This window comes from Passer domesticus, chromosome 4 (assembly GCF_036417665.1).
Source record: "Passer domesticus isolate bPasDom1 chromosome 4, bPasDom1.hap1, whole genome shotgun sequence".
Lineage (NCBI taxonomy): Eukaryota > Metazoa > Chordata > Aves > Passeriformes > Passeridae > Passer > Passer domesticus.
Window position 1 is genome coordinate 46,303,372 of NC_087477.1, and position 12,723 is coordinate 46,316,094.

At 38.6% G+C, this 12,723-nt stretch overlaps 1 long non-coding RNA gene across 1 annotated transcript in view; it reads right to left on the reverse strand.

Moving 5' to 3' along the window:
* Positions 1-7,427: 7,427 nt before the first annotated feature.
* Positions 7,428-12,723, reverse strand: part of LOC135299134 (uncharacterized) — a 43,330-nt gene continuing 38,034 nt past the window's right edge. The window contains exon 3 of the long non-coding RNA XR_010361178.1: positions 7,428-8,779. This is a non-coding gene — a long non-coding RNA (uncharacterized LOC135299134). The remainder of the gene's footprint in view (positions 8,780-12,723) is intronic.

Consider the following 12,723-nt stretch of genomic DNA (forward strand, 5'->3'; position numbering starts at 1 on the left):
GGCTCCTCGGGGACAGCGGAGCTCAGCTCTCCCGAGCTGCTGCCTGCGCCCCCAGCGTGTCAGGGTGAGCAAGGGGGGCTAACACCCCCTGCCCATGTGGACCATGTTCAAGAAGAAGGAAGAGACCAGGAAGGCAAGATCTAATTTTTCATTTAACAACTTAAGCCAGATGATGCAATGCTTCTGTTATACTAATTACAGCTTAAATCAAAGAAGCCAAAAGGCAGATGGGCTATTGCTATGATACAAGGTAAACTCGGAGGCCCTGCAGAGCAGTCTCTGCGGGCTTGGAAAAGCCTCCTCCCAAGGCAGCAGGGAGGGGTTCCCGAAGCGCCGGGCACAGGCGGGGCGGGAACAGCGCCCGGGGACGCGCAGCGAGGGGCTGGCACAGCCAGAAGCGTCAGGGGTGGCCACACACACTACAGAAAAGGCATGTGGTGACACACTAGCACTCCAGGGGCTACCAGGAGGTGACCAGAAACTGCTACATCACCTTGAATGCTTTTGGGTTCCCCATTTGTGAGTGGGGAATTATAGAAACTGTTTTGACTCCAAGTCTTTAATGGAAAGAAACGCTAATAGAGCTGTGTTGTTGGCTCTTTGATATCAATGATGTTGCCAATGCAGGACTTAAATAAATGTGAGCGACCTATGCAGGTTTGGGCATTGTAGTATGAAGGACAGCATCTCATCTTCTGATTTTCACATTAAAGGAATGTTTCCTCATGTCTGAGTGTCTCCTGAAGTAAAACTGTGGCTCTTTAAATGACAAGTAACCATGAGCATGTGTTGGATAGATTCTGTCCAGATTAATTCTACTCTGACAACTGACACAGCTTTCCTGTGATGTAATAATGATTAATAATTTATAAAAAATTCATAATTAATTGTTCACTTACTTTTCTTAGTTTTAAGTAATCACTGTGACAAAACCATCTAATTGAAATCAGCAATAGAATAAGACTCATGATTCCTTAGCAGGAAATTTAGATTAATATGAAAAACATATTCTGAGTTGCTATACTTGATCATTAGGGAAAGCTGGTTAATTACCATAACGTGATTACAACGCAGGCTGAAGTATAAACTGGATTGAATCCTGTGATCATCAATGTGCTCAGGAAGCCTGTAACTAAGCTTGTCATCTCTAGAAATTATACTTTGTGAGATCTCTAACCAAAGTTGGCAGCACATCAGAGAGGAAATGTAACACTGAAAGGAAGGGAAAAAAAAAAAGGAGGAGAAATATGTCATAGCTGTCATCCCTGTTTCTCCAGACAGCCATTTTTATCCCAAAATCTAGGTAAAAATCCTGGGAAGGAGATAGCATCACAATCACCACCATCTCACTGAAGCCAGTGAGCTCGACCCTCCAGCTCACACAGGTATTTGTTTTGCTGCTACAAATACTGGGGCTGCCATAAGTGTAACTATTTTGTTCTCAATTATTCAGCTGCCAAACTTCAAAACTTAGTCTCATGGTACGTAAAAAATAAAGAAGTTGTAATCTATCATACCAATTTACAATGATGATAGAGGAAAATAGCCCAAGATAAAAAAAGAAAGCAATTTCAAGTAAAGGATTTTTTTGTTCACTCACTGTTTGCATAAGAACACTCATAGTAGTGAAGTGGCAGGGAAAGTGGATGGAGACACTTTTAAAAAGAAATCTTAGGATGAAGTGGGTGATCATTGTTCTCAATTGGATTAAATGACTGTGAAGTATATTAAGCATTGTGGGAAGAAAGGGAAACTAGTATTAAGCCTTGAGATAAAAATACAGAGAGTATTCTTACAGTACTGTTGCTCACTGAATGGGATTGGAGGCTAAGAAAAAATTACTTTTACATTTGAGTACTAAAAAAAAGCTATTAGGAATGAACCAAGACTGCCTTCAATTTCTTACCTTTAATTTTTCAGTGTTTAGGAAGTGATTATTTCTCAGCTCCTGCAAAGACTGTTGAACAAATCTCATGCATGGGAGCTGCCCTAAGGTCAGTGAAACTAATCACAATTCACATGCTTACAGCAAATTGCAAGCTTAAATGTAGCTGTTTACTGAACCACTTTGATGGATTTTATTTTGTACAAGGTGGTTGAGCTTATGCAAACACAAGATATTCTTGCAGCACCTACTTACAAAAAGCTTCTACTGAAATCTACATGACAAATCCAATTTAAAAGGGGAGCAGAGTATCTCTAGGTCTGCAATTTTTAAATTATCCTCTTAAAAATAATCTTAAAGACACATTACAATACATTAAATGGCACATTAAATGAGAACACACTGCACTGATGAGAGCAATTTCTGTTCACACAAAGCTTTCCCCTTTCATTCATTAACTTATTACATACTACACATCAAAATTTAAAGCTATCACAGGGTCTCATTCCAAAGAGGTGCTTTCCTCTAAATCAGACTAATTTGTCTGGTTATCCATTCTTTATTAACCATCTGGATAGCCAATTCCTTCCTTCGTGCTTAACGCTTCTCCTAACAGCTCACAGTCCCTATTGCCAAGGTTGCCACAGAATCATCGGGAGATAAGGGAAAGTAATTCAGACATCTTGAGCAATCTTCCTTCCTGCCCACATTCAGATTTTATGTCAGAGCACAGCAGCACCCTTTCTTTTGTTTCTTTCCCTCTCAAATGAGGTCACCTAGCTGGGATCAAATATGAGACTCCCTCACCTCATTGATAGAGAAGTGGCCTCTCAATCTGGTGTGTGGGGGACACTCCCTCCCTCATCCACCTGCTTAAGCTTTCATTGAGATTTCTGTACTTCTCCAAGTCATACTTTTCTGGCAAAAAAAATAAGCCACAGCACTGGAAAAAAATCACAGGTTTGCTCTGTGGCCATTTAAGATGCAGACAAGCCAGCTTGCCTGAAGTGAGAGGCTTTTACAGTTACCCACTAGCTACCAGAGGGAAAACACAGCATTGCTGGCACATTTATTCAGTGGTTTAAACTAACTTCCATGTTTAAATTAAAGCTGCACATAAGCATAATGTTTCACAAGTTGCTTGAGCAAGTAGTATGGGAATTAGAGGCTTAATGTCATTACCACAGTGAGTGCCTTTCTCTGCTCCACTTGCAAATGCAGACATATAGGAGCTTTTTTCAGTTTATGAGGAGACTGTGCAAAACAGATTTACAGAGAAGAACTTCATCACACACTGAATTCTGTTGCCTCTAGAGTTTCTTTAATGTTAGCATCAGATGCTTTTCAAAACTTAATAGATTAAATATTCCCTTCCCTGACCAATTTGCATCTTTGAAATTTTATGCAATTAAATTTCATCTAACTTCTTGCTCTTCCATGATGATGAGTTATGAACTACAGAATTTAGACGCATGGATTAAAAAAAATGCCTTTAGAGCAACATCAGTACATGAGTGAGTGTACATCTTAGTTCCATTACTCTTTTCTTGGTGGCAAGCAGAACTTTCAGAGAAAAATTGCTAGTGGATAATAAATGTGATGCCTGGTGGTCCTACAACAACACTACATTATATTACCAAGCTAAATTAAGGTCACCTTGATATAAAATTGATATGGGAAGTGATGAAGAAAGCAAAGTAAAAGGAACACTGAATGATGCATAAATCTGGGGAATAGAGTTATACAATGATACTAGGCTTCTTTTTAAAAATGGAGAGACAAGAAAAGTAAGATATGGGAAACTATGAAGACAATAGGAAATATAAGCATAACTTCAGGTACCTAGTTCATACAATATGGCTGGGATTTTCATTTAATGAATCTGTGTCTTGAAGTTACTTAGCAATAAGATCCACAAACTGAATTCATTACAAAAGACACCTCTATACTATTACAGATAAACTGTAGTTTAATGACCAGAATGCACTCTCTAAATCTTTGCTTTGAGAACGTCATTAAGAAAGAGCAAAACAAAAACTAATTCCAAAAAGAATTTCCTTGACAACTGTGAAAAGCTCTCTGCTAATCTTGCAGCTGATGAATAATAAGAAAGCTAATCCAAAAATAAATCTATGAAAAAAAAAATTGTAGTAGAAGCTGGTAACTATAAACAAATACAATGAACCAGAATTAAATAACCCCAGTCATTTAATTTAATTACTAGGTTGCTATTGAGACCCAGCCCAGCTCAGCAAATGGCAGCAGGACAGTGTGAAACGCAAAACACGCTGTTACCCCATCCCAAACTCTCAGCCTCACTAGCAAAGCTGGTGCTGGGGTCATCTGGAGGATAAGGGGAGCTAAGGTGTGGAGAGCTGCTCTGACACCAGGGCTGCACAGGCAGCTTCAACCAAGTGAAACAAGGCAGGGCTAAGCTGCCTAGAAAAGGAAACACTACTGGAAAAGCTGACATGGCAGAGAGCTCCCTGGAAAACCTTTGCCTCATTTTTCTCCTCTGCAAAGTGAGCCTCATATCCTTTCTGCACCCTGCTGTGCCATTCCTTGTGCTGACCCAGAGTCAGAGGAATAGAGCAAAAATGTAAATCAGAATTTTTTTCTTTATGGGCAGTCTCTATTAAGTAATGACTGTAAAGTTACAAAGGGGTGGAACAGAAAAGTGCATACAAAACGGCTTCACATCCTGGAATTTTCTGTCTGCCTTAAAATTTATGATGCTATTGAATTTCTAGCATTTACTTGATCATGGTGATATGGAATGAGAGCACCTGAAATTTCATAGTTTATTAATTTAAATTAATAAAAACTTGATGTATAAAAATATACATTTCCATCTGAATTCTTAATCTATACAATTTGGCAAAAATTTTCATACAGAAATAAAATGGTGCATACGTTTGTCCACAGAACTTTAGAACTTTACTAAGATGTGGATTTTTTTTCAAGTTTTTGTTTGTTTCCTAGTGTGCTTGGGGGTTTTAAACTTTTTTCTCTTCTTTTTTTACTGGGATGGGGGAGGGGGGGTGTGGCATGATATGCCTTCTTGTTGATGTCAAGTTTAAGATTTTTTAAATTAATTATAAACAGGTTAAAAAAGTTAAATTTTATGTTCAGGGAAGGCATTTCAGAGTTTTATTTGCTATTCTGCAAGAGTGGCTAACTGTTCCCAATCTGAAATTATTTTTGTGGACCATATAAGCTGAAATGAAAAGCACAGGATGAAAAAGAAGATAGAAAAAGGTTTATGCTTTGTTAAACAAATGGCTAACAGAGTACTGTTAATCTGGAAGAGAGTTGATGAAGCATTTTATACGAGGATGTTTTCTTTGAGATAACAGGTCTCTCTGCAGGTTCAGTCTTCAATGTCTAGAAACCATCACCTTATTATAAATAAGAAAAGGGAATAACAGTTGTCTAATGTGTGTGTATAAAACTGATTATATATAACAGAGGATGATGAACAGTGCAGAATAGATTATATTCTGCCAGACTGGAAACATGGTTCAGCCAATCCTCATTTTAGAAGTTCCAGCATAATGAATGAAAATCTGAGGATAACAGTTTTTGTAGTTTTGTTATGAGTTCTGAAAGAAAGGATCTGACACAATTTCATCTCTTAAAATTTAATCTGAAAATCTTACATTTAATCCTTAAGAACGATTTTTCTTTGCTGCAGTCCAGGTCAGCCATAGTGTGTTTTTTCTTCCTCACCTCTGTCTCAGCAGACTGGTGTGGCTGCAGGAGATGCCAGAGTCCAGTCCACAAACACATCTACGTGGTGTGTACTCTGGTTTGGATTTAAGCAATGCCAAATTTAAATAAGAACTCTGCAATCCACTCCTGCCAGCAACTTGATCATGATCAAGATTCATGAAAATCAAGAATCAAGATCATGAATAATTGAGGCAAGATTTGAGAGATATTGATATTGAGGCAATAATTGAGAAAAGAATGTATTTCATGTGTTTCACTGCGTGCTAATACAATTCTGTTAAAGCTGCTGTTAGGTAACCTCTCACAGCGTTAGGAGTTTGTCCTTTTAGAGCCTGTGTCAGATTTATCACTTCTTAAGTTCCTCAAAAGGAAAGAAGAAAGAGGTGCTTCACTTCTACTTGCAAAGTACCACCCAAATTTCACATCTGGCTGGAATATATGGCACAACACTTTACAGAGGAGTTGCACTGTGCTGCCACATGCAGATTTTACTTCTTTTCTTTTTTTCCTTTTTTTTCTTCTTAAACTTCAAAGTAAGAGCTGTTTATATGAGAAGTGCATTGTTTCTATTTTTGTAGGGCAGACAACAGTAATAACACTAATATCTTATGCTTCTACTTTTCTGCCATTTGAAAATTTTAAGCTGTTCTCCATTTATTCTTCTCAGTGTGGTTTACAGACCTTTCTCCCTCAGAATCTCATAGTGATTTAGTATATCTAGCCATGCAACCCACTGTGAGATAAGAAAGCATCACAATTATGTCACAAACATAACTTCACAATTATGCAATAAATGTGAAGTTGCACCAGAGAGAGATTATGTGCTAAAAATATGCAATTGCCTAGGTGTCTTCACAGTGCATTGAAAACAACAGGCTTTTCAAGTAACTAAACAAACAAACAAACAAACAAAAAAAAAAAAAAAAAAAAAAAAAAAAAAAAAACACCAAACCACAACCAAGCCATAATATTGCTATCTCAGCTATTAACCAGGAGAAAACGTTAGGGACAGTAACCCACACAGATTGGTTCTCTAATACACACAGTCCAAAACCCCCTCTAGAAAATTTCTGCTTTCCAAGTTTCTTATCAACGTTGAAAAGATACTCTTGTCATTGAAAAATACCAAAGCTGTATTATCTAATTAAACATACTTTGATTTGTTCTTTCCTTCCATCTAAAAACAGTGGAGGAATGAGCTGAAACTGCACTTGCAAGGTAAGACACCCAGGAGAATGCTATTGTATATAAAACTGGTGGCAGGCTGGGAGTAGATAATGTCATGGCCTTGATGCTACCAATGCAAGTCTGTCTTTTTAGACATTGCATGAATGCTATTGCACAGAGCCTTCCACGTATAAGGTGTTGTATTTCTAGGCTGTAGCTGGAATCAAAGCTACAATAGTCCAAATCAGACCTTTAGAAAGGAAACACACAAAACAGTCACTTTGCCTTTGATCTCTCAGTCCTAAACCTTAAGGGAGACATACAAAACATCCTTAAAACGCAACTCTTTGCAATGCACTCGGATACCAAATATCAGGAATCCAATATAGGTGAGGGGTTTGTGACAAATAATACTCTCTCTCCACAATAACCTCATGAAGTTTCAAAGCCTGGAAATAAAATTACTTGCCTTGCAATGAAAATATCATCACCTTACAACTTTTTGTCCCTGGTGATATCCAATCTATCCCATAAGCACTGCACCACTTCTCTCAGTCCAGCTAATCCATGGGCATCTCGTGATTTGTATCCATCTCAGTCTGTCCATTACTTTGGAGTTTGCTGATTTTATTTCATACTGGAAGAAAGGCACATGCACAGAAGCTTTTTGGTGTCTCAAAATTCTAGCAAGACTGCAACAACACTTTTGCATCTAGCTCTGTCAAATACATGCCATATTAAACTAACATCTAACAAGAACAGAGTTGGAGAAACAACCACCAACATTACCTTTTGTAGACAGAGATTTTGGTATCAGTTTTGGAAGGAGTTTGAGGTTTGCAGTGAGTGGGAGCACATAAAAGAGTATTCTAGGAACCCTTACTACATAAGATGTCTACCATATGGTTCTTCTCATTGTGTGAAGTGTGAGCAAATGATTCAGGCTTTCTCTGCCAGTTCTCTGTTAGCAGGTCTGTGTCAAGTCACAGAAAAAATCCCAGTAAAGTTCAGAACTCAATTTAAGTCTCCTCAATTAGCACTTCAACTACCACACCTTCCTTTCTCTTTAATGATATAATAATATTTAAAGTTATTAACTCAACCATATCTGTTTAATTAAGAGATTACAGTTATTTTGGGGGGACATTTATTGAGAAGATCATAAGGTTAATTAAATTTGCTCACTTTATATATGCACTTGGTAGAAGAGGCTTATTTGAATTTCTTTTTATGGCTTTTTAAAAGCTCACAAGCTTCCACATTTTAAAAAATTCCCAAAAAATCGAGAAAATGATGAATTTGAAAAGACCATGTCAGTGATTCTTGCAAGTGCTCTTAAGACAGGTCTGAGATCATAAAAACTGTGATAATTCTATCAACCCCACAGTTCAACTCTTACTACAGTGGTGTTTCAGATGCTGTACTGGTAAAATATGTGGCTTTTCCAAACCTCAAATACTGGCTGCCCATTCCATTTCCAGATGATAAAAAATTGGCAGGATACTCCAGATGGTTTTGTTACCAATGAGAGGTACCTGGACAGGCTGGAGTATTGGGTTAACAGGAATCTCCTGCACCTGAGGGGTAACCCCGTGCACCAGTATGTGCTGGGAGCTGACCAGTTGAAAATCATGTAGGCAGAAAAGGTCCCGAGGTCAGTTCCATTAAATAAAGGACAAAACATTTTACATTGTAGGTGATCAAACACTGGACTAGGCTGCCCAGAGAGGTGTGGAGTCTCCAGCCTTGCAGATATTCAAAACACAACTAGGCATAGTTCTGAGCAACCTGCTCTAGATAACCTGCTCTGGGCGAGAGAGTTGGACTAGAAAAGCTCCATAAATTGCTTCCAGGCTCATTTTTTCCTGAGGCACACAATTTGGAAGCTCAGAAAAAAAACTGCTTGAGGCTTTACTGAAGTTCTGAATTCTGTCAAAATGACCTGTAGATTCTCATTCTTCTGGACATTGCACGCAACCTTAAGTGAGCAAAGACCTACATTAAAAGACAAATAATTCAGTCACTTTAAAATTACAGGAAAAGGAGTTACCCAGATCAAAGGATAAAGTGAGTTGTAGTTAAATATAAAATATCAAAACTCAGAGAATGATGAGTTCTGCATCAGAGAGCTAAATAAACAGATAACAGATAATATGGTGACATATATTTACAAAGTGTTTTTTCTTTTTCTCCATGCTTACTTCAGGAAATTTGGCTAGGTTCACTATATTTTTACTGCTCTAAGTGTACTCCTGTGTTGAGTTAGTGTGGCAGGGTTCTGGTGCAAGGGGGCTACAGGGTCAGTTTCTGTGAGAAGCTGCCAGAAGCCTCCTCCATGTGAGACAGGGCCAATGCCAGCTGGATCCAAAATAGACCCACTGCTGGCCAAGGCCAAACCCACCAGTGACAGTGGCACCTCTGTGGGAACAGCTTTAAGAAGGGAAAAAGTTATTTCACAGAAGTGATTGCAGCCAAAGAGAGGAGTGACAATGTGTGAGAGCAGCAGCCCTGCAGACACTGAGGTCAGTAAAGAAGGAGGGACAGGAGGTGCTCCAGGCACTGGAGCTGAGATTTCCCCTGCAGCCTGTGGTGAAGGCCATGGTGAACCAACTGTCCTCCTGCAGCCCATGGATGCAGAGATCCACCTGTGGCCCATGGAGGACTACACACCAGAGCAGGGGGATGCCTGAAGGAGGCTGGTACCCCATGGGAAGACCATTCTGCAGCAGGCTCCTGGCAGGAGCCCAAGGACAGAGGAGCCCATGCTGGAGAAGGTTTGCTGACAGGACTTGTGACCCTGTAGGGGCTCCATGCTGGAGCAAGCTGTCCCTGAGGAATTGCACCCTTTGGAAGGGAGAGCTAGAGCAGTTTGTGAAGAGCTGTAGCCAATGGGAAGGACTCATGTTGGAGAAGTTCATGGAGGACAGACTCATGTAGGAGGGACTCCATGCTGGAGCAGAGGAAAAGTACGAGAAGCCTTGCCCCTGAGGAGGAAGGAGGAGCAGAAGCAACATGTGATGAACTCAAAGCCCCATTCTCCATTCCTCTGCAATACTAATGGGGAGGAGGTAGAGAATTCAGGAATAAATTAAAGTCCAGGAAAAGGGTCAGGGAAGGTATTTTTAAGATTTGGGTTTATTTCTCAGTATTCTACTTTCACTTGACTGTTAATAAATTCAGTTAATTTCCCCAAGTCTGTTTTACCTATAACATAATTGGGGAGTGAACTCTCCCTGTCCTTATCTCAATGCAGGACAACTCTTTTATTCAGAACTGGTCAAGGTCTGCATCTGACACACTCAAATGCTGATGTGATACTGCAGTTCAAACACTGAGCCATTTTATAAATTCACATTCTTATTATCATCATACAGCCCTTTCAAAAGATCAGCCTTCAGGAATGATCCAACAGTTAAACCAATACTCCCTGGTCATCACGCTTCCTGGGCAGAGCAACTCTACTCAACTTGCTGCTGCTGGTGCTGGAGGTTAAAGACAAAAAGACTTTGAACCTTACAGCTCTGTTTCTATTGGTCCTTATAAGATGAAGATGAAGAAGAGAAAATCCATATTTTTGATTTTTAAAGTCTGTTTCTGAACTGGGAAATAAGGGCTGCATGTGAGCAGTGCTGCATAATAAAAATAAGCAGACATTAATAATCAGAAAAGTTTTAGGTAGTTCATTACACTTCAAGTAAGAAATGAATCTTGATTGTTAAGAGTACTCATTACACATTTCTATAAGCACAAAAAACATAACAGGTGTTAAGATGTGCCTTCATAACTGTTAAGCTTCACTTCTTAAATTCTTTTACTATTGAAGCCCTGCAACGAACTCCCCCAAAGCTACCCCAGCTGTCTGCCATATCACTTGACCATGGTATTTTGGCAGAGCACAATAAGAAGGGGAAACACTTACCTGCAGCAGCAACTTATGTCCCTGACTTTCAGAAGAACACAAATCTCTTGCTTCAGTGCTCCTGGGGAGCTGCTCTCAGCTGGCTGCAGGCCAGGATGAGGAGCTTCATAGATGCAGAGCATCTTTCATCAGAATTAGACTGTATCACTTTGCAGAATAAGCTCAAAAGTATATCTTAATGCAGTAGAATATTTGTAAAGAAACTCATATTCCTTTTCAAGTCAGAGCACTGCTTTTTTGGACTTTTTCCCCTCACAACCCTTTTGAGAAGTGAGGAAAGTGACTATGACAGAGATACTTGGCATGATGTAGGGTGAATAGGAACACAGTTTATACCACTCAAAGCTTTTTTCTCAGTTACAGTAACTCTGATTCAGGAGAGAAACATATCTGCTTATGGAGTAAATCTGTGCAAAATCAACTGGAATAAAAAATAATACAAGTCTCAATCTCCTGACAAAATTTACTCCCACTTGGTGAATTGTTTTTGAGCTGAAAATGTGCTTGGTTGAGAATACAAGAGTGAATTGGACAGCAAAGGATAGCTGCTTCCATAGCTGCAAGCACAAGAAGTGAGGTACTTTCTACGTCTTAAATTAAATGCATATCATTCCCTACTTCTCCCTACTTAATTAAACCTGTTCTTCATATAATTCCCAGAGCTCCTTTCATTTCTAAACACAGAAATACTTATGCTGTCTCCTAGCAATTGGCCTTGATGCTATTAATTTGCAGGACATAAAACAACCGACCACGTCATAGTAAGTAAGAATACTAATAAAACACTTCAACAATTAATTGTTGTTTTTGAGCTTCCATCAACAGGCAAGCAAAAACAAAACCTCAACAACTGTCTTCTAAGTAGCTTTTTGAAAAGGATATTGTATATGAATTTACATGTCATTATGAAGGAAAGCAAGTCAAAGCCTTCAGTGAGTATCATTGGCCTCTGACTGATATATCTAAGGACTTTATTTACTGTTTGGTTTATGTCTGCTTTTTGAATATTTCTAGTCTACAGCAGAGGTATAAAGCTACCATTTACTCATCATTCTTTTACTTGTTTGATCGCACACAACTCCACACATTATTTAGTTTAAGGTAATTTTAGAAATAATGTTTTATAACTACTTGGAGATAGAAAAAGAAAGTAAATCAGTGTGTACAAGTCTGTGCAAGCTGCTACAAAAGCAGTCTAAATCCTCTTAGTTTTATTTAGGTGACAAGGAAGTTAGACAACGTAAAAGTCAGAGATCATAGAGACACGTGGTTCTGTGAGAAACAGACCTTTTTTACAGGCAAAAAATCAGGCAAATAAGTTTGCACACAAAGTAGCCTTGAGTCGAAAATAATGTGGATTAATATGCTAGCATATTAGACTACATCATATAGATTAAGATCATTTTATCATTATAAAAGACAGTAAATTTCAGGATTCAGCACCAGGATGTTCTCCCTAGGTGCTGTGTGCATCCATGCAGAAGATTCCCTCTGCAGTGTCCAAAAGCTCTTTTAAGCACAGATTAAATATAGATTTTTCTGCTCTAAAAAGTTAACTATTTATTACTGGTCTTCAAAATGAACTTAACTATTGTATTTAAACAAATATATCTATTTTTTCATTATTTATATGTGCACCAACTGCATATATTTTATATGTATACATCATACAGATGTTTTGTGTCATATCTGAATTGTTTCTCTTCCATTACTCATGTTATAGACCATTAAACCTTTGAAGTAAAAATTTTTCTTATTCATTGTTGTGATAATTTGGTCCATTTAAGCTCTTTAGTATTCTACTATAAATGTCTAGGAATCTACAGAGAGCTACAGATCAGAGAGAGAATCACAGAGTAGTCTGGGTTGGAAGGAACCCAGAAGAATCATCAAGTCCAGCTCTTAAGTGAATTGAACACACGACCTTGGTGGCATTAGCACTGTGCTCTAATATATGGCCCTCTATTAATAAATTTTATTTCTAGATCAAATTCTGCTTGTAGCACCTGTCCTAAATCCC